The following is a 20,261-nucleotide window of genomic DNA, read 5'->3' on the forward strand; positions in this document are numbered from 1 at the left end:
CACGGATCGTTGCCCAGAAAATGTATTTTTAAAATCTGCCTCTCTCTGCCGAATGTCTGCAAACACATAGTGTTGGCAGTAAAAAAACAAAAAAAAGCATCACTCAAAACATGGCTACTTCCCTTCCTAGTTTTCGTGGATTCCAGTGCACCGTATGAATTAAAGTACGTACACTGAAGAACTCTACTATCTGTTTTGTATCAAGAAGCAAGTTACCCTGCCTGATTCTAAACATTAATATTGCTGAATGTCTGCTGAATTGTCTGATTTTGATCTTGACAAGGAGGCATTCCAAACATTCTGTTTTGGGGATCATTTTAGTTTAGTGCCTCAGTCAAAACCCCTCCTAAATTGTAGCTTAGAAAGTCCTGACAAGTAAATTAGATCCAGGTGGACAAAGGACAATTATCCTTTGAAATTGTCAGATGTCATGGCAAATGTCCAAAGTAAAACATCCGTACAATGTATTTATCACTTTACTTTATTCAATTTCATGTCAGTTTATGATCCCTTGGATCCACTATGAAAGGCATCATTCTAGTCAGACTCTCCGGTTTGAGTGCTTCATGATGGGCTGTGTAACATTCTGCTCCATTTGACCCCATTCATTTATTTTTATTTTCCCCCATCCTCTGCCAATCCTGTGATCCTTTTTAGGCTTTGTAAAACAAAACAAAAAAAAAAAAAAAAATAGCAAAGTAAAAATGCAATCAAATTCGGTAGCTTCTGCCCCCGGGCTCAGATGTTCCGTCCTACCGTCACTGAAGCTTGAGCCCTGATTCTTCTTTGCTCCTTGTGTGTTTCGGAGAAGCAGACAGTGGGTTATTGTTATTGGTAAGCACAGCTACCGAACATTAACCCTGAGTATCTGGAAGGAAAAAAGTCTGCAAAAGTCATTACACGGCGTGTCATTTTAATATATTACTCATGATATTCAGATCTCTTGATACTTCCACTGCACTCTTGTGAAATCGTAATTACACGTTTTTAAGGTTGATTTTGCACATACTAGAATCAAGTCATTTCAAACATTTAAAGGGACCTATCATGCTTTCCCTTGTTTTTTGTCACACACACACACATATATATATATATATATATATATATATATATATATATATATATATATATATATATATATATATATAATGTTACAATGTCAGATGTTCAAATTAGGCATGGCCAAAGTGTCAAATAATGAGGTAAACTAATGACAAAGTAATCGCTGTGAACAAAACGCTCAGGCTTCTAACCGCTCTGAACGCTCAGTTTTCAAAGGTTTTCTCTACTCTCTGCGGGGGCTGACGTCAGCTCGTCACGGATTTCTTTATGTGGTCATCTGCTCCATCCGATCCGCTGTGTGTTTCTCGAAACAAAACCAAGCAAATTGTGTTCCTTTATTTTTAGATGTATTTATTTATTAATTTGGTTTTATCTCATTTTCCGACGTTTACGTTACGTTGAAACAAAACCTCCCCGTGTTCGAGAGGCCCGTTGCGGTGCGGTGTCCGTGTCAACCACAAGCTTGGAAAACAAAGTCGGAAATAACTTTTAAATTAGGCCTTGTAGATCTAATATGAGTGAAGAATCAGCAACTGGATTGCTTGTTTCTCCCCTTAAAATTTGTTCAGTAACAGATTTTAGTGGACTGATGAGGTGAAAGGAGGTGAGCCAAGAGTAAAGCTCAAACCGCATTGGCTCACAGAACCCTGATCTTGTGCTCAAACCCCATTGGCTCAGAACTAAGGGCTTTGCTTCTCATTCAATTAAAGCTACACACACACACTGAAACAGCCCGTTTTGGAACAGTCCGGGTTTAGAGGCCTGTCACAATGGCAAACATGCACAATCCGAGTGGTATTTTCAGCAAAAAAAATTCAAAAGCATGTTTTGTGGACCTATATTAACATTTGTAAAAAGGAGACAATAGGTAAGATTAAACCTGTTTCACCTGTGTTTGTTTGATTGGTTTGTTATTTCTAACTCTGCCTAACTGAAGCCCCTTGCTCAGTCTTGATGTTTGCTCATGGACCATGCACTGGTTTTTGGCTTATACTAAAAGATTTAGAGTTTTTTCCAGTTTTGTTTGGAAACCTGCCTCATGTTTTTGCGTTTGGGCCTGCAATTCACAACCGGTTGTGACAGCAAGACCAGGATGGACCCAGCAGAGTTGGATCGTTTCGCCGCAGTTGGCCGGCACCAGACACTACTCAATTAATGGAGAGAATGCAAGCCCTCAACTCCAAAGGAGGCAGCAGCCACCAGTCCACCTCCACCTGCTGCCCCGAAGCGTTCCATCCCAGGTATACAGCTACCTACCCCAAAACTCCGGACCGGGTATCTGGAGGGGTTTTCTGAGATGCAAGTGGACAGGTTCCATGCAAACCGTCTGAAGATAACTTACATTATCACAGCACTTACCGGCAGGGCACTCTCCTGGGCCACAGCCATCTGGAAGCAGCAACCACCGCTATGCTGCAGCTACGCTTGTTTCACGGCGGAGATAAGGAGGATTTTTGATCATCCAGTTAGGGGATGTGGGGCAGCTAATGAACTCTTCTTTCTTCACCAAGGCTCCCGCAGCGTGGCGGACTACGCCATTGACTTCCGCACACTCGCAGCAGAGAGTGGGTGGAATCGGGAGGCTCTAATCACTGCCTTTCATCACGGGTTGTCAGAGGAGATTAAAGACTTTCTGGCAGCCAGTGAGACTACAAATGAACTAGATCCTTTCATTGATGCAGCTATACGGGTCGATAATCGCATCAGGGAGCGTCGCTCTGTGGTGCCGCCACCACACGGGACCTGGGCGGCCAGCATGACATCACCGCCCGAAGAGAGACGAAGCTCCCCGAGTCCTCCACCACCTACCATCCATGAACCTATGCAGCCGGGGAGGACTCGGCTCTCTCGCACAGAACTTGAGCGCAGAATAAGGGGGCGGTGTTGCCTCTATTGTGGAGGTTCCACCTGTCTTTTCCTAAGTCCTCTCTCCAGCCTCCCCAGTCCCTACCAAGTTTTCTAGAGTCCCTCCAGAGTATACCAACCTAGAAGAGGTCTTCAGCAAGCAGCAGGCCCTTCCTCGCCATCGCCCCTATGACTGGGCCATTGACCTGGGAACAGGTCACTGGCCGTCCCCCACCTAGGTGACATATTTTTTCTCTCTCTGCTCTGGAGACTAAAGCCATGGAGGCGTATATCAGGGACTCCCTTGCAACCAGTTTCATCCGCCCATCCACCTCTCCGGCTGGGGCCAGGTTTTTCTTTGTCGGAAAGAAGGTCGGAGGTCTCTGACCCTGCATCGATTACCAGGGCTGCAACAGTGTTGTGTAAAGAACCACTGTCCTCTTCGATTGATGTCCAATGCATTTGAACTTCTCCACTGGGCGACAGTCTTCACCAAACTAGATCCCCACAACGCCTACAATCTTGTCCGTATCCGGGAGGGGGCCGAATGGAAGACGACTTTCAACACACCCGCCGGTCACTATGAATACCTGGTGATGCCTTGGCCAATGCCTCTGCAGTCTTTCAAGCATTTATCAACGATGTCCTTCGGGACATGCTGATCAAGTCCATTTTTGTTTACCTTAACGACATCCTCATCTTTTTCAAGAACCACCAGGAACATGTCCAGCACGTACAGAAAGTTATTCAGAACCTTCTCGACAACCACCTCGTTATGAAACTCGAGAAAAGTGAGTTCAATGTTGGCATGGTGTCCTTTCTGGGCTTCATCATTTTGAAAGGCAGCATCCAGATGGATCCAGGGAAGACCCGTGCCGTCTAACCCTAACCCCTAACCCCTCACCAAGGGAGCACCCTGTCACTTCCGTTGGTTCCCTCATGCTGAGTAGGCATTCAACACCTTCAAGCGATGTTTCACCTCCGCTCCAGTTCTGACCATACCAGACCCTGACCTCCCTTTCACTGTGGAGGTTGAGGCTTCTGACAATAAACTTCATCCCTGCGCATTCTTTTCTCACAGACTCACCGTCTGAGCGAAATTATGATAACGGCAACCGGGAGCTGTTGGCAGTCAAATGGGCTCTGGAAGAATGGAGACACTCATTAGAGGGCGCCAAACACCTGTTCATTATTTGGACCGACCTTAAAAACCTGGCCTATATACAGGAGTCCAAGAGACTTAACTCCCCCCAAGCCCGCTTAGCTCTGTTTTTAACCTACCGTCCAGGGTCTAAAAACTTGGAGCCTGACGCCCTGTCCAGACCATTTGATTCCCTGGAGATGGAGAACTCTCCAAAGCCGATCCTTTCGGGATCCAGGATTGTGGCACCAGTCCTGTGGGGAATCAAGACCGCTGTCACTAGGGCAAGAGAGCGAGAGAGAGGGAGACCCAGACGGCGGTCCACCAAGTCACAGCTGTGTCCCCACTGCTGCTCGCTCCCATGTCTTACAGTAGGGGAATTACTCTTGCCTGACCAGCCACCCAGGAGCCTCTAGAACCCTGGAGTTGGTTTGCAGGCAGTTCTGGTAGCCCACCATGGAGACAGACATTCAGCCTTTTGTCGCTGCATGCCTCATCTGCGTGCAGAACATGAACCGGTGGGTACGCCCCCATGGCCTCTTACACCCCCTTCCCATTTCCCGCCTTCCATGGTCACCTCTCCATGGATTTCATCACCGGCCTCCTACCGTCCCAAGGTAACACTGCCATCACTGTGATTGTTTATTGTTTTTCTAAATCCTGCTGTTTTGTACCTCTCCCCAAACTCCCCACAGCCCGAGAGACTGCAGAACTCCTGGTACAGCATGTGTTCCGCGTGTTTTGTTTGCCCCTAGACATATTCTCAGACTGGGGACCACATTCCACTACCAGGTTCTGGAGGGCGTTCTGCAGCCTGATCGGTGCAGTGCTCAGCCCTTCCTTAGGATACCACCCATAGTCCAACGGTCAGATAGAGAGGGTTAACCAATACCTGGAGACAACCCTGAGGTGCCTGGTGTCCTCCAATACCACCTCCTGGAGCAGCGACCTCATCTGGGCTGAGTATGCACACAACACTTTAATATTTTAATCAACGGGAATGTATCCCTTCCAGTGCATACTTGGCTACCAGCCAACACTGTTCCCGGAGCAGGAGCCTGAGAGGGTTCCATCGGCTGAGAAGTTCGTCGATCACTGCCACAGGACCTGGAGGAGGGCACAGTCCTCAATGCAGAAGGCCTCCAGGCGGCACCAGACCCCACAATCCGTCCCGGGCAGAGGGCCTGGCTCTGGACCCAGGACCTGCCACTGCGCGTAGAGTCCCGTAAACTGGCCCCCCTGTTCATTTGACCTTTCAGAGTGTTGAGCAGGGTCACCACCGTCTGGTCTGGCAGCCTATTGCCTCCACCTACCCCGGCGCATGAGGATCAACCCCACCTTCCCCGTGTCACCTCTCCGGCCAGTGGCCACCAGCCTTCTGGCTCCTGCTACTGGGTCGCCACCACCGCCACAGCTCATTGAGGGGCAGCCGGCTTATACGGTCCGTAGCCTGCTGGATTCCCACCAGGTGCGAAGAAGCCTCCAGTGCCTGATTGACTGGGAGGGCTAGGGCCAGAGGAATGGACTTGGGTCCCAGTCCAGGACATCCTGGACCCAACCCTCATCAGGGACTTCCATCGCCTCCACCCAAGGCATCCTGGGGGAACATCAGGAGCTGTTCCAAGAGAGGTGGGGGTGGGGGTGGGGGGGGGTCCTGTCAGGAATGGCTCCCAGCCTGCCAGTTCCTCAAGCCTCAGGCCACTATGAATGTGTTGTCTGTGCAATTATGATTTAACTTGTTTCACCTGTTTGTTTGATTGGTTGGTTATTTTTAACCCTGCCTGACTGAGGCCCCTTGCTCAGTCTTGACGTTTGCTCATGGACCATGCACTGTTTTTTGGGTTACACTAAAAGATCTAAAGTTTTTATTCCATTTTGGTTTGGAAACCTGCCTCCTGTCTCTGCGTTTGGGTCTGCAATTCACCACCGGTTGTGACAAGTATTTCCAACATCATGGATACATTTTTTTTCTTTGCTTTTCTTTTCTTTTCTAAAAGAGGGCCCAATCTTACAATAGTGATCCATTTCTTTGGATGTTTGTCTACTATAAAGTCCTGTTCGATGGTGATTGTCTTCCTGGGAATTAAGTTGTTGTTTGACAGCCACACTCAGTAGGCTCCCATTACATCCAACTGTCACTTAGACATTTTATTAGTGGACAATAAAAGTAGGAGTAGACAATTCAAGAAAAACAAAGAATCATGTCAATCCTTAAATGTAATTGAAACTAAACTGCCTTACAGGTCTCTGGTTTAGTAAATGACATCTGATGTCTAATCTCACAGCGTAGTGTTGCTGCACCTGGAGGAAAAAAACACTCAAAAGTCGCCCTCCCCTGTCGCCCGTATTATTTATTTATTTGGACTGGAACATACACAGGGACAAGGTGATTAACAGGCGACATCACAGACTGGGATTTTGAAAGGTTTCTCCCAAAGCCAATCTTTCTCAGTCGTATCTCTTCAGGGAGGAGCAAAAACAAACAGAACATTCGAAAACAAACAGCGAGCAAAGGGTAGAGAGAGAGAGAGAGAGAGAGAAGGCCCCGAAGGCAAATGGCAGGGAACATCAGTGCCGTTAGACGGAGCTACTTTAGCTGTCATGCTGGAGAATGTACACGCACCAGTGAGCACACACAGTCGGCATCACTGCACGCACGCACACACACACACACACACACACACACACACACACCCACACAGACTCCTGATGGCCTGGTTTGAGCTTCTTCTCTGAGCATTTTAGAATATCCAGATCAAGATGGGTGTTTTTAGTTTTTTTTTGTTGTTTTTTTTTAAATCGGCTTGTTTTGTTTTTCCTGCCAGTGTACACAATGCTTTTCCATCAGTTTAAAGTGATAAGTGACTAATCTAAACCAAAACATCTACTTGACTAAAGTGGTCCCTTACAGGCCATTTTCCAGGACTGGAAAATTTAAAATGAACTGTGCCGTCACCAGTTAGGTGGTAGCCACCGTGGCATTTGTTACAGGTAAATGTGTGAAACATGATATTCACCTCTCAATGTTGCTGCCGAACCCCGATTGGTTAAAAGGCAGAGTTTGATTGAATTACAGTAATTCATAGAATTTTCTTGGGCCTGTGTTCAAAGTTAAGCGGCTCAAGGAAAATACCTCTTATTAGTGACTTTGGGAGATTGCTTTCCCGTGTTGTACAATGAAATGTTGTTCAGAATATTATTAGAGCTATTCACTGTGGCTTGAGCAGATTAAGGCTCAAATAGTGGACGACTCTCCTTTTTAAGGATTCGTCAAAATTTCTAGAAAGGATTTGCAGAAAATGTAATAATTGGGAAAATGACGGTTGCAATATTATCACTTTATGTTTTGCACAATATTTCTGAAACTGGTTTAGAATTTGTTTTGAATTCCCTCTAATTGCCCAAGAATGAATATACTGCTCATTCCAGCTTGAACTTACTTACTCATGTGAATGTGCAATGGATAAAGCTATATTTTATTTCCCCTACAAAGTTAAAATATTTTCCACAAAATACTACACATAGAATATCTGGACAATAGATATTTCAACTATTACAAAACGATTGATTCTCCACACTGTATTAGTGTAAAGAATGACTAAAAGTGCTGAAAGAGTAGATGAGTACATAGGAAGGCGCAAATGACAGATATGATTTCTCGGGCTCTACAGCACCGTCATCAAGCCAAAATCCTGACGATGCACTTTTGACAGAGACGGCGTTAATTTGTTTGGATGGCAAACCATCAGGAGATATTTTTACTCGTAACTCACCCAAACAGATTGAAATGTGGGTTGGATCGTTTGGCACGTCGGAGTCCCTCCGGCCGCAGGGCTCATCTGCTCCCTTTGTTGAACTGAGTTTCCTACAATTCCCAAACAAATAGATGAAATGTCCTCAAACTATACCATTTTCTAAACTCCCCTCAGCGGTCAAAATGTTGCAACCATGTTAAAGCCTTTTTCGGTGCTTTTGCATACATTTCGGTCTCTGATGGGTCTACTAACGTACAAAGACAGCCCAGACAGTTTTACGTGGGCTGCCTAGCTCCGAAAAACATGTGATTCATCGAGCCATTCGGATTTGCCTCCCCATCCTACGCCTAGTAGGGGCTCATTGGAATTATACCGCCCCCTCCATCGGAGTATCTCCACCCATGGCTTGCGAACTACCTTTGCGAAGGTGCTCCATTTTTTTTTTTCTTCTCGCAAGCGCCCAGACCGGCTGGGATCATGCGGAAACCGAGAACTAAGCACAGGGTTAGTGTTATGTGTTGATCACAGTGTCTCTGTCGTTGGCTGCACAGACCAGCACACGTCGCTGTCGGCCCCCCAGCCTCAGAGGACAGAAGAGCTGAGTGGATAAGGTTTATTTTTGATGGCAACGTCCCAACTACAGTCGGCAAAAACCCGCGCGTGAGTGCTAACCGCTCTGCGCCGGGCGGCTTCGCCAATCTGGGTCAGTACGCCGCAGGGCAGGCCGCCAAACCTTTTGCGAAAGGGGAATCGATACCGATCGTGTGGAATGGAAGTATTTCAAAAAGAATTGTGCTGCGTGTTTCTTTTGCCTTTTAGCACTAGCTAACAGTAATAGCTGAGGTCATATGTTCGATGTAATCTTCTGGAAAGTCACTGGCGTTACCCGCTGCAGGATCCACAACAACGTTCACGGTATTAGTTTGTCAGCTGAAAGGTCTATAAGATGAGCTTCACGGTATCGACACTCTTGGAGAGCAAAATGGCAGAAAGGGTGGTGTCATGGTGACGTCCCCAGAGCGTTTCTTGCTGCCGATTTTATAGAGATTCGCGAGAAGTCGGCCTGCAGCGACAGTTTAGTTCCACTCAGGTAACCAGGGCTCAGCCACGTTAGCGTGTCGTGCTCGGGTAAGATGTGCTGTAAGACCATCTGTAATTTGGCGGACGGGCACGCCTCGCGTCTGCCAAGCGTGCGTACCGCAGGTGTGTACGTCGCCGCGCGCGTGCCGCTGCTTGAATGAGCGTAGAGACCTCTCCTCAAAGCAAACGTGCGTGTCGTGGCTGCAGACGGTGGGGACTCATTCGCAAGGTTTGAACCTCCTGCAGGGGCCTCTCCTTGTTCTGGATCAAACGTGGGCGACGGAACTCCCGCGCTCCTGTCACCAGCCGCATCGGTTGTTTTTCGCGGACGCTCGCAAGTAACCGCAGTTTCAAGGAGGCGCGGCCGGAAAGCCGCACAAGCGGTTCCCGAGTGGGGGCGTGGCGGGCAGCCGCCTATTTGCATTTAGAGCTGAAGACACCCTCGACTGAGGGTACAGAGGCATGTTAGAAAGGCTAGAATGCATAACCGGAGTGGTATTTTTGGCCAAAAAACTAAAAAAGAGACCAAGACCAAACAAGAGCTTTATTAACCTGTTGAAAAGGTTTATAATATGTGACCTTTATAGCTTCTTGTTTTTGTATTATTTAATGTCCATACGAATCAATTGGATTCCCTTTTTGATGAGAATGCTCCTGTTCAGACTTGGTTTTGGAGTATTTTTGGCAAATATAAGAAAATTGCAAATAAAATATCTTGCCTATTTTGTTCATGTTTTTTCATGATAATTAGGGATAAGCTGTAATTTCAGTCCTTGCCTTCTTGAATGCCTCACTTCCGTAGCCGATATTATGATTATAATACTGTTTATCTTTCATTTTGAAGATTAGAGAAGGTTCAAAATAAGAGGACCCCCCCCCCCCCCACCATAAAAAAACACCCTTAAAACAGTTTGGTTTTTTTTCCATTTGTTATTCACTCTGGCATCACGTGGACGTTGTAAAACGCAATTGACCTCAAACACACGCCATCTGCCTTGCAGTTAGAAGTCAACTGACCAGTCAAAGCGAGTGGCGTAAACTCTCCAGAGATATTTAGTTTGTCGGAGCTGATTAGGTCCAGGGAGGCGTGAGCAGACACTGTGGGGCAGCACGTGGTGGCGCTGGGCGGCTCATGCATTCCCCTCAGTCTGTTTACTGGGAGATGCGTTAGGACAGGAGAGAGGGAGAGAGAGAGGGAGGGAGGGAGGAGAGAGAGAGAGAGAGAGAGAGAGAGAGAGAGAGAGAGAGAGAGAGAGAGAGAGAGAGAGAGAGAGAGAGAGAGAGAGAGAGAGAGAGAGAGACTATAGAGCTCATTGTCAGAGCCCATCACGCTGAAACGTCAGACAACGCGATGTGACAGTGCGCGGCGCTACGCAGCAAGTGGTGCCGGGATTTTAATTGACGTTAGAACCAATAAATGCTCAGAGTTGCCAATGGATATCAGCGCCCCGGCGAGAGACGGGACCGCATGGAATACGAGGCCGCGGCAATGGGGATGATCGAGGGGGATTTTTCGCTTCCCTCGGGTTATTTCGACAGTATGCACATGCAGTACACGCATGCATACTGTCAAGATCCCGTCTCTGTTTTCGCCAGAAAAATAAAATAAAAATCAATGCAAACCGATTTATTTACCTCCTAATTGTCGTCAGTTACGAGGTCAACTTCTGTTCTTTGGATTGTTAGCCACCGTTAATGACTGTTGTTTTTTTTCATATAATGATCGCCTGTTATCGTTTGTAGGGACGGGACAGAGGGAAACGTAGGCGTTAAGGCTGAAGTCTATACTTTTTTACATACGTTATACTCAAATACTTGCCATTACATGTGAGGCTTTTGAAAGAGGGCGGCTGTGCATCAGTGATATGCTTAAAAGGCCAGTTTTATTCATAGGCATATCACTATCATTATTATGACAACATTATAAATGTTGTCCTCGAATCTGTCAACTCCGCCCAAATTCAAACGGGAGAAAGTCCTCAGAATGAATTGGTATTGTGCCTGCATGGCTTGATGTCCATTGACATTACAGCGGGCTTTTAGGTCGATTACTGGCGTCAATTTACAAATGCTCAGTTTGGATCTTGATTGTTGAAGCCATAGATTTTGCGCCTTTGGATTGATTTCAGTCGTTTTCCTTGTATAAAAATGACTCTTAGGTCTTGCTGAAAATTGGCTTTTGTGCCCGGAACACATGGCTACAAGGCGAAACCTTTTCTTTCTTGTCGGCCGTACTAGACCTTAACTGGTTAAACCTAAATCCCCTGCATATGACCCTCCTTAATCTTTTATTAAGCCAAAGCGATCCTCTGTTAGCTCAGTGCATTGAGCCTATTATACGATGATGAATCTCTCACATCGAGTTAAATCATTTGGAGCGGGGCTGCGGAGCCACATCGGGAAAGTCGGCGCAGCTTTAGCCCAGCCCGGGCCGGGCCATTGAAAAACCTTAACAGAAAGGCTAACCTTAAGTTAGCGTTAGCCCAAAGGGGCCTTAATCAGGCTATCGGGCTGTCAGAACACATAAGCACATGCTTCCAAGGGTCCCTTTGGAGTTCTAATCCTGGGTCTCGGCAGCAATGACCTCATGGGCCAGACTGGTGCCTGTAGGATCAATGTGTTGATGGCCGGCAGAGCCAGGTTGTTGTTTATATTTTTTTAATTGTTTTAAGGAATTAAGCCGCACATGCTTCGGTCATGAACTCTGTTCATTCCAAAAAGTGGGCTGAAAGCTCCACTAGCCATCCTGACATATGGTTAAATAGTGTTTGGTACAGAGTATTTCCATTACTGCTTGAACAGTGTGATAATAACACGGACACTACCTCACTGTTAGCGTATCTCCTTCTATCTTTAGGCTTCTATCCCCTTTTTTTCTGTTATTTCAACTCATTCTCAAAGTAATCGTCTATTATTAATTATTTGTATTATTGGTTTCTTTAATTATTACCAAATATATTTGCGCTTATCGCGGCCATTTTGTCAAGTGGTTAGATTCATAACTGGATGTTTTCATCCACATTTGGGCATTTTTAGCCAATGTTAGAGGTAATCAAAATGCAAATCTGACACTTTATTATCAACTGGGCCAAGCCAAGTCATTATTATTATTATTATTATTATTATTATTATTATTATTATTATTATTATTATTATTATTATCATTAACACTTTTAAAGGCTTCAGCTATTATGGTATAAAATGAACAAAATAAATGATGTTTAAAAAAAGACGCTGTTAATCGCAATAATTTGACAATCGTCAACTAAAATGTCATGATAGTGACCTACTCTATGAAATGATTCCCAGCTGCATCAGTCATAGCGATCTGGAAAGAGCTTTACTATTGAATGTTTGCCATTATTTCAACATATCAAAGTTAATGGCTTGTATAGGACGAGCAGAGATATATATTTTTAGGACCGGTTAACACTCGTGTCAGCCTCTCCCAATACCCGGCGTTATCAGGAGGAGGAGGTTGCCAGAATCATAATCCAAGTTTAGAACCCGATTGCACGAGCGGACCACCCCATCACGGGCGGAGCGGACCCAAGAGGGTCAGGCTCTGGGGTTAAAACAACTCAACCTCTCGGGCTCTTCTCACATAGAGAGCTTTAGAGGTTCAAACTAGCTGGCTTACAGACAAACACACACACACACACACACACACACACACACACACACACACACACACACACACACAGCCATAAACATCCAGGAGCTCCAGGGGCTGGCTGCTCGGCTGTCAGTGTTTGGGACTGTCAGAGGCTCCAGCCAGCCATGGGCATCAGCAGCCACCGAGACCCAGGACTCACCGGCTCCACTGAGCTCCGGAGCAGAGGCAGCCTGTCAGTGTGATGCGGGGCCCTCAGGGGGTCAGCGAGTTAAGGCTCATTATCAAACATACTGTACCGAGTGGATTCCCCGGCGACCCCCGCTTAGGTGTGAGGAATGCACACGGTGAAAGCGAAAGGCAGGAGACCTGAGGATTTGTCGATGAGGTCAAAGGCAGTTTTTCTTTCCAGATGGAGTTCAAGATGGACGCCGAGATTTACCCTCTTACTACAGTATATGACGGTTCCACAGTATTTGCAGCGGATTTTGATTACAGATGACGCTATTTTTGGGGTGAAATCAAAACTAATTTCAGAAAGAAAAGCATACAAAAATACACATTTAATTTACTTGCTTATCGAACGGCATAGCCCGGGCTGCACGATACCGTGGCCTAACCAAAGACCATTTTGTTAACGAAAACAACAGCAACAAGAGTCGTTAATATTCCAGACTTCAGACCTTTCCCAGTCATTTAAGGTCCTTGGCTCTGTGTTGTTTTTGTTGTTCCTCTTCAAAACACACAGATTAAATTCTACTGGACACAGGTGTCCAGGCTCAAGGGCTGTTCCACATTAGCTCACATATCCAATCTAAGTGTACATGCCCATGTTTGCCCCCCAGTTGTGTGTGTGTGTGTGTGTGTGTGTGTGTGTGTGTGTGTGTGTGTGTGTGTGTATGCATACGTGCATGTGTGAGTGTCTGTTTGTGTGTTTGAGTGTCTGTCTGTGTGTGTGTGTGTGTGTGCATGCGCGCATGCGTGTGTGTGAGTGTCTGTCTGTGTGTGTGTGTGTGTGTGTGTGTGTGTGTGTGCATGCGCGCATGATTATCTGTGTGTGTGTGTGTGTGTGTGTGTGTGTGTATGCATGCGTGCATGATTATCTGTGTGTGTGTTTGTGTGTGTGTGTGTGTGTGTGTGTGTGTGTGTGTGAGTGTCTGTGTGTGTGTGTATGTGTGTGTGTGCGCATGTGCGTGTGTGCCTCTGTGTGTGTGTGTGCGTGTGCGTGTGTGTGTGTGAGTGTCTGTCTGTGTGTGTGTATGTGTGTGAGTGTGTGTGCGTGTGTGTGTGTGTGTGTTTGTGTGTGAGTGTGTGTGCATGTGTGTTTGCATGCGCGCATGATTATCTGTGTGTGTGTGTGTGAGTGTCTGTCTGTGTCTGTGTGTGTGTGTGTGTGTATGTGTGTGTGCGTATGTGCGTGCGTGCCTCTGTGTGTGTGTGTGTGTGTACGTGTGTGTGTGTGTCTGTCTGTGTGTGTGTATGTGTGTGTGTGTTTGTGTGTTTGTGTGTGTGTGTGTGTGCATGTGTGTGTGTGTGTGTGTGTGTGTGTGTGTGTGTGTGTGTGTGTGTGTGTGTGTGTGTGTGTGCGTGTGCGTGCGTCTGCCCATACTCGCTCCATGAGAACGGGCCCTATCACCTTCCAGCTGAGTTCACAGATCCAGTGTAGAGCTAATCTGGCTTGGCTTTAGCTCTAAAGACAACACAGGGGTAATCCAGGAACAGCTGTAATCAACCATGAAACTAGCGATGGCTGCATGCTATCTGGGGTCAGGAATCACTACGGGAATAGAACTCGAGTTAATACAAGTACATTGCACTAATAAGCCCAAAATGAGGCGGACAGATTGTTGTGGGTCTCTATTATCTATTCTGAATCAATCACTCAAATTTAATTTGATACAATTATGCGATGGCTTATTTTACAGTGGAAATCCGTTAAGATTATTTTGTTAAAAAAAAAGCCAGTATTCGATTTTTTATTTTATTTTTTTCCAGCCAACTCTTTTTATGAAAGGCAAGAAGTGAAATGCAGCTGCGGTGAATTTGATAAAGCAGCATGGATAGCTGTGGTGGGTGAACTGTCCGTGGATGGAAGAAGAAGAAGAAGAAGAAGAACAATCTTTATTTGTCACACAGCACACCACACTACAACACATGCTTGCACACACACACACACACACACACACATGCACACGCTTTGGATGGTGGCCGTTGAAATGAGCCCTCTGCATTTAACCCGTCCTGGCTTGTCCTTCCTCCGGGGCCACAGCCAGGAGCAGTGGGCAGCATACGTGGACGCGCCGGGGGACCTGGTGACGAGTGTCCATCGCTTGTCAGACGATGATGTGTGCATGTTTTTGGGGGGGGGGGGGGGGTCCTTACTGACGTGAGGTGGAGGAAACCCCACGTGGATGGATGAACATTCACAGAAACTCCACCCTTGGATTAAAAACATATCCCCACCAACTCAAGGGATAACAAAAAAAAAACCATCAAAAAGCAGAAGATCAGAAAAATACATACTGCCGTGAATGAAATGACCCTCTTGGAGTGAGGACGAGGGTAAACCCAGACGTTTAAAAAACATTCAAAATAAAAACGGAGGCGTGGATCGCCGCTCTGAGGTTCCGAGGGGGTTTGGGACGTCGTTTGGAGCCGATTCTGCCCCATGTAAAATCTGAATCCCCAACCCACCCCCCGTGGCGGCTTCCGACATATCACAACAAAAGCGAGCCGTTGCTTTTTTCGGCAACAGGTTGAGGAACCATCCCGTGCGTCTGGAGAGAAACCATGCGGACCGCTGTCAGAGAATCTCTGTCTCAACACACTCAGTACAATTATATAAGGAGGCCCGGGACACGGAGAGACAGGGGGAAGTGGGGAGCGGCTACAAACAGATGAATAAATGAGTTAAGTGGAGGGGAGGGAATCACCTCCCCCACCCTCCCCCGTCTCGCCTCTCCCTCCTGTCGGACGGTTGAGTGTGCGCTTTAAGTGCTTTCCTCCTCTCCTTCCGCATGGCTGCATCTCCGCTTGTCCCCCCCCGCTAGAAATTGCTCCCCGGCATTAAATATGTAAAATTAGCATTTTAAGTAGAACACATTTCTGTGTCACGTCCTGCCCCCCCCCCCACACACACACCCACACACACACACACACACACCCCAGCCCCCACCCCCCATGCCGGCTGCCCAGCTCCCAGCTTCCCGAGCCACACAAACCCATGCATGCATGTGATATGCATTTGGTCATTGCCATGGTTACGCGGGGTTGGGGGTTGGGCTGGCAGGACGTGGAGTGATGGAGGGATGAAAAGGTGTAGCCGCCGAAAAGTGGAGCAGATTGTGTTTATTTTTTATTTAGTGAGTTTATTCAGGGATTAAGTCACACCGTCATGTGGAGGGGTTGAGGTAACGGATTTCGGGAACAGGCACCCCGACACACACACACACACACACACACACACACACACACACACACACACGCACGCACACACACGGCCGTGCACAATGTGCCCAGGGCATGTGCATCAATGCTGCAACTGTATCAATTTTGAATCTTTCTGCCCTTTCATAGCTTTTAGGTGTAATAAAGTATTCATATGATTGAGAACCCTGATACTTCATTTTCCAATACTCTATCGATTCAAAATACAAAAAGCAATATTTAATTTATGGTTATAAATTAACAAGGAAAGTTATAGTTTGTTGCTCCTGCTCAACCCCCAACAGCCAGGATGTATAATGCATTATAGAAATATTGGAATGCAGTATCTGCGTTTTTTTTGCATTTTTCAGCCCAGGCCTTGTTAAAATGTTGGTTCCCATCATTTATAACTCTTCATAGCACAGCTTTACTTTACGATGCAGAACCGAGCGCTCTGCTGCAGCTTCTCACTGTGTTTGAAAGCAGTCCAATGGCGCATATGTTTAAGAAAAAGTTGTAAAAATATGTAAAAAAAAGTTTAATCTCCTTTTCGGCGCAGAGAACCTGACATTATAGTCTCTGTGTCCTTTGTGTATTTTTTGAACATGTTTTAAATAACATTCATATCACATGATGGTTAAAACAAGTTTACCCGGAGCATAACGTTGACTACAGCAGGTTTCCAAGAGATAGGAAGCGATGCCACTTCCTGTTTCTAGTATCTTACATTAGTATGGATGCAGCCAGACGAGCTGATTTGCCGAAGTGCAAAATGCCCAATGAAATTCTGAAAAACCTGATAAAATGCAGGGTTTGCAACCCTCCATATAACATAATGTATAACATTTGCAGGGATTGAACACACACACACACACACACACACACACACACACACACACACACACACACACACACACACACACACACACACACACACACACACACACACACATAGATAATCATCCCACTTTTCCTCCCACAATTTTAATTCAAAGACCTTGGAAGTGAAATGCTTTTGGTATTCGGCAGAATTTTCATGTTCATAGAGGACAGTTGGATACATTTGAACACATGCCTATGCAGTCACTAATAACCCCCCCCCCCCCCCCCCCTGCCCCCCACACACACACGCACACCCAAATTAAAGCAGAAAAACATAATTAATATTCTGAATTTATATTCCCAAGCCGGCTGAAATAGACCGTGATTCAGTTGTTGCTGAATTTCATCCTTTTTAGGTCACCAAATGCTGCATTTAGAACATTTATTGGGATGCAGTATCACTTTTTCGGAGGCGTACTCATCACGCAGTCATATGAGTCCTCCCTCGTGCTGCAGCAGGCCGTTAAAAGATACTAACTGAGCAGAAATTGCATTGCAAATTTCTGCTGTATTAATCAACCATGGAGATGATATGCAGAGACCAAAATCCCGAGGGCAGGACTTTTCACTTTCGGTTAGCGTAAAAAGAAAAAAAAGAGCTCGCTGGTTGAAATTTGGAGGCCAGAATGGAACGGGAGCGGTGAGCAAATAGCCTTCAACATTCTTTACTTCTACTCCTGTTAGTTTGACTCACAACAATCCGCACTAATACTGCCAGTTGAAAGTGTTTCGGCGGGTGCGCACTGCTATAAGTCAAACCAATGTTTGTGGTTCCATGTGTGAGCCATTTATTGTGGGTCTATATTATTTATTTTTGTTCACTTTTGACACAGCGGTACATCCACGTTTTCATTTTATTGACAAAGTATCAGTCATGTACCCCCGGTTCCCCTGTCGCAATGTGTGTGGCACTGCAGTGAGTGCATGTGCAGGACAATCCCTGAGTCTTAGATGGTCGTCGCAAAACACAATCATCATATCAAATGGTTTAGCAAAGTAAAGTGCTGTAATTGCATTGCGTGGCTTCTCTGGGTATGTGCATTCATCCAGGGGAGCAGTAAAATGTCAAGGAAGTGTGTGTGTGTGTGTGTGTGTGTGTGTGTGTGTGTGTGTGTGTGTGTGTGTGTGTGTGTGTGTGTGTGTGTGTGTGTGTGTGTGTGTGTGCGTGCGTGTGTGTGTGTGTGTGCACATGTGTGCACATGTGTGCGTGTGCGTGTGTTACACGCACCAACACTCAAATTTGCACATGCACACACTCGCCACATGTTTCTATTTTGCCCTTTATGTGTGAGAGTGGCCCCCAGCTTGGTCCTGCATCCCTCCGCGCTCCGGTCTGGGTCTGTATGGGAACCAGGCGCTATGGATGGGTCATTACAGCCCTATTCATTAGAGTCATCATTTAACATCGGATCTGCCCTCTGTCCAGCTCCCTGCCTCCCCCAGGAACACACTGAGACACACACGCACACACACACACACACACACACACACACACACACACACACACACACACACCCTCCAGCCATAGTTGAATACCCCACCTTTGATGTTGTCTGGGTGAGCGTGTATAGGAGATAAAGAGTTTCTTTCTTACTTCTTATTTTGTGTTTCTCCACTAAAAACTGAAAAAATAATACAAAACAAGTCGGAAAAAAAAAAAAAAAGTAAATGTTAAACAGAAACGTTAGAGGAAAAAAAAACAAAAAACACAACAATTTCAGAAGTAGAGCCTCTGAACCAGCTTTGGCAGCCGCTTTCCGTCCAGAGTGCCCACCTAATCAATCATAAGCGGGCATACAAATTCATCAGCTTGGATCCATTTTGCCGTATTTAGAGATCAAAAGGTTGCCCGGTGCCTATAGGAAGTCCAGGTACTCACCCCAGACTAATTTATCGAACATGGGAGAGATTTGGCCCCCTCAGGAGAAGGGGACATGGCTTTTCTCCATCGCCTTGAATATCCACGACGGGGCTCCGGGGCACTTGGTCTGTATCCTGTATGCTGTTTAACATTCCATTGATCAAATTAATTGCAGCTGATTGGGTCATTTTTTGAGGAAACGTGTGAAAGTGAGCTTTCAGCTAATAGACCGAGCCCTGTGTTTTTGTTTGTGGATCCTTTTCTTGCCTTTTTCTGGGGAATTAGCCTTATGTTACGCATTTAGCCTCTAATTGTTGCGGTCTAATATTAGGCTGCTGGCACGTATTGTGTTTTTTTTTTTTTTTGTGTTTTTCCTGATCGTTGTGCTTTTGCGAGAATCTACGGCAGCCCAGAGAACTGTTTGTGGTGGTGTTGTGATGAAATTTGTCACAGTGATCCAGGACTGCCCCAGACATACTGTCACTAAGTTTGGGGTCTGTCGCTCAATCCCCCGAACATCGCCAACAAGCCAACGTTGAACTTGGACATTTGTGTTCATAGCTGTTGAACGGTTTAGCCTACAATCATCGTTCTTTATTTTCCTCTGCGTCATAGTTCATGCTGGGTGGAGTGTGTGCCGGCTTTACTGTCATTTCTGTCTTCGATTGGGGATTTTCTGCCATTTAAAATTTGAACAAAAACCCGTTTTACTTCTTCATATTTTGTAACAAATTTGAGTCTGAAATTGGGACTGAATTTAATATTATTATTATTATTATTGAGACTGATATTGAGAAATGAGTGGCTGTTTAATTGAATTGCGATTTTTCAAATTGTTCACCATATAACGTGCCGACACTTTGGCGACATTGCCCAACAGGAAGTGAAGCCATGTCTCGGCAGTACATGGGTCCCAGTTTTTGTCTCCGTGCCTTGGGAGTGGACAACATCTTGTTGTGTCATTTGACCACAATGGCCAGGTATCATTTTAAAGGTGAAATGACCGGTAGCTCCTGGACCATTTTGCCAATCAACATAATTCAGCGGACTTTCAAATACTGCATATTTCCTTAACATTTGCGTTCGAAAAAAATATATGGCTTTCAAATTGCCATGGGATTTGATGGCAATCACCAGGAGGACGGCCTGACTGTGCAGTGTCAAAATGCAATCGGCCGCCACATCTGGAAAAGACACTGGTGAGTTGAGCTGTAAATCCTGTGCTCTTCCAACCAGACCGTCCATATTTTACCACCATGCCAAAAACAGTCCCACGATTGCGATGGGACACCTTAGAATTTGTTTTATCGTGCCATGTCCTGGAAACATTTATCACACTTGACACCCACAGTTTCGTAATGAAACCAAAGGTCTTAGGTCAAGTTGTCAGTTTCCTGTCGCAGGTTGTGTTGTGGATCTTTGCCCCTTCATTGCTGCTGCTGCTCGATATAATAACTCTGGATTTATCATTTTATAGAAGGAGGAGGTTGGAGGAAGTCTATCGATCCCAGTGATGAAGATGAGATTAATAACTACTCAATCCATGACATTTTATCGGGTTCGGGAACACTCCACAATTCGGCAGGTCAGAATATC

This window comes from Zeus faber (assembly GCF_960531495.2).
Source record: "Zeus faber genome assembly, chromosome: 4".
In the NCBI taxonomy this organism is placed as follows: domain Eukaryota; kingdom Metazoa; phylum Chordata; class Actinopteri; order Zeiformes; family Zeidae; genus Zeus; species Zeus faber.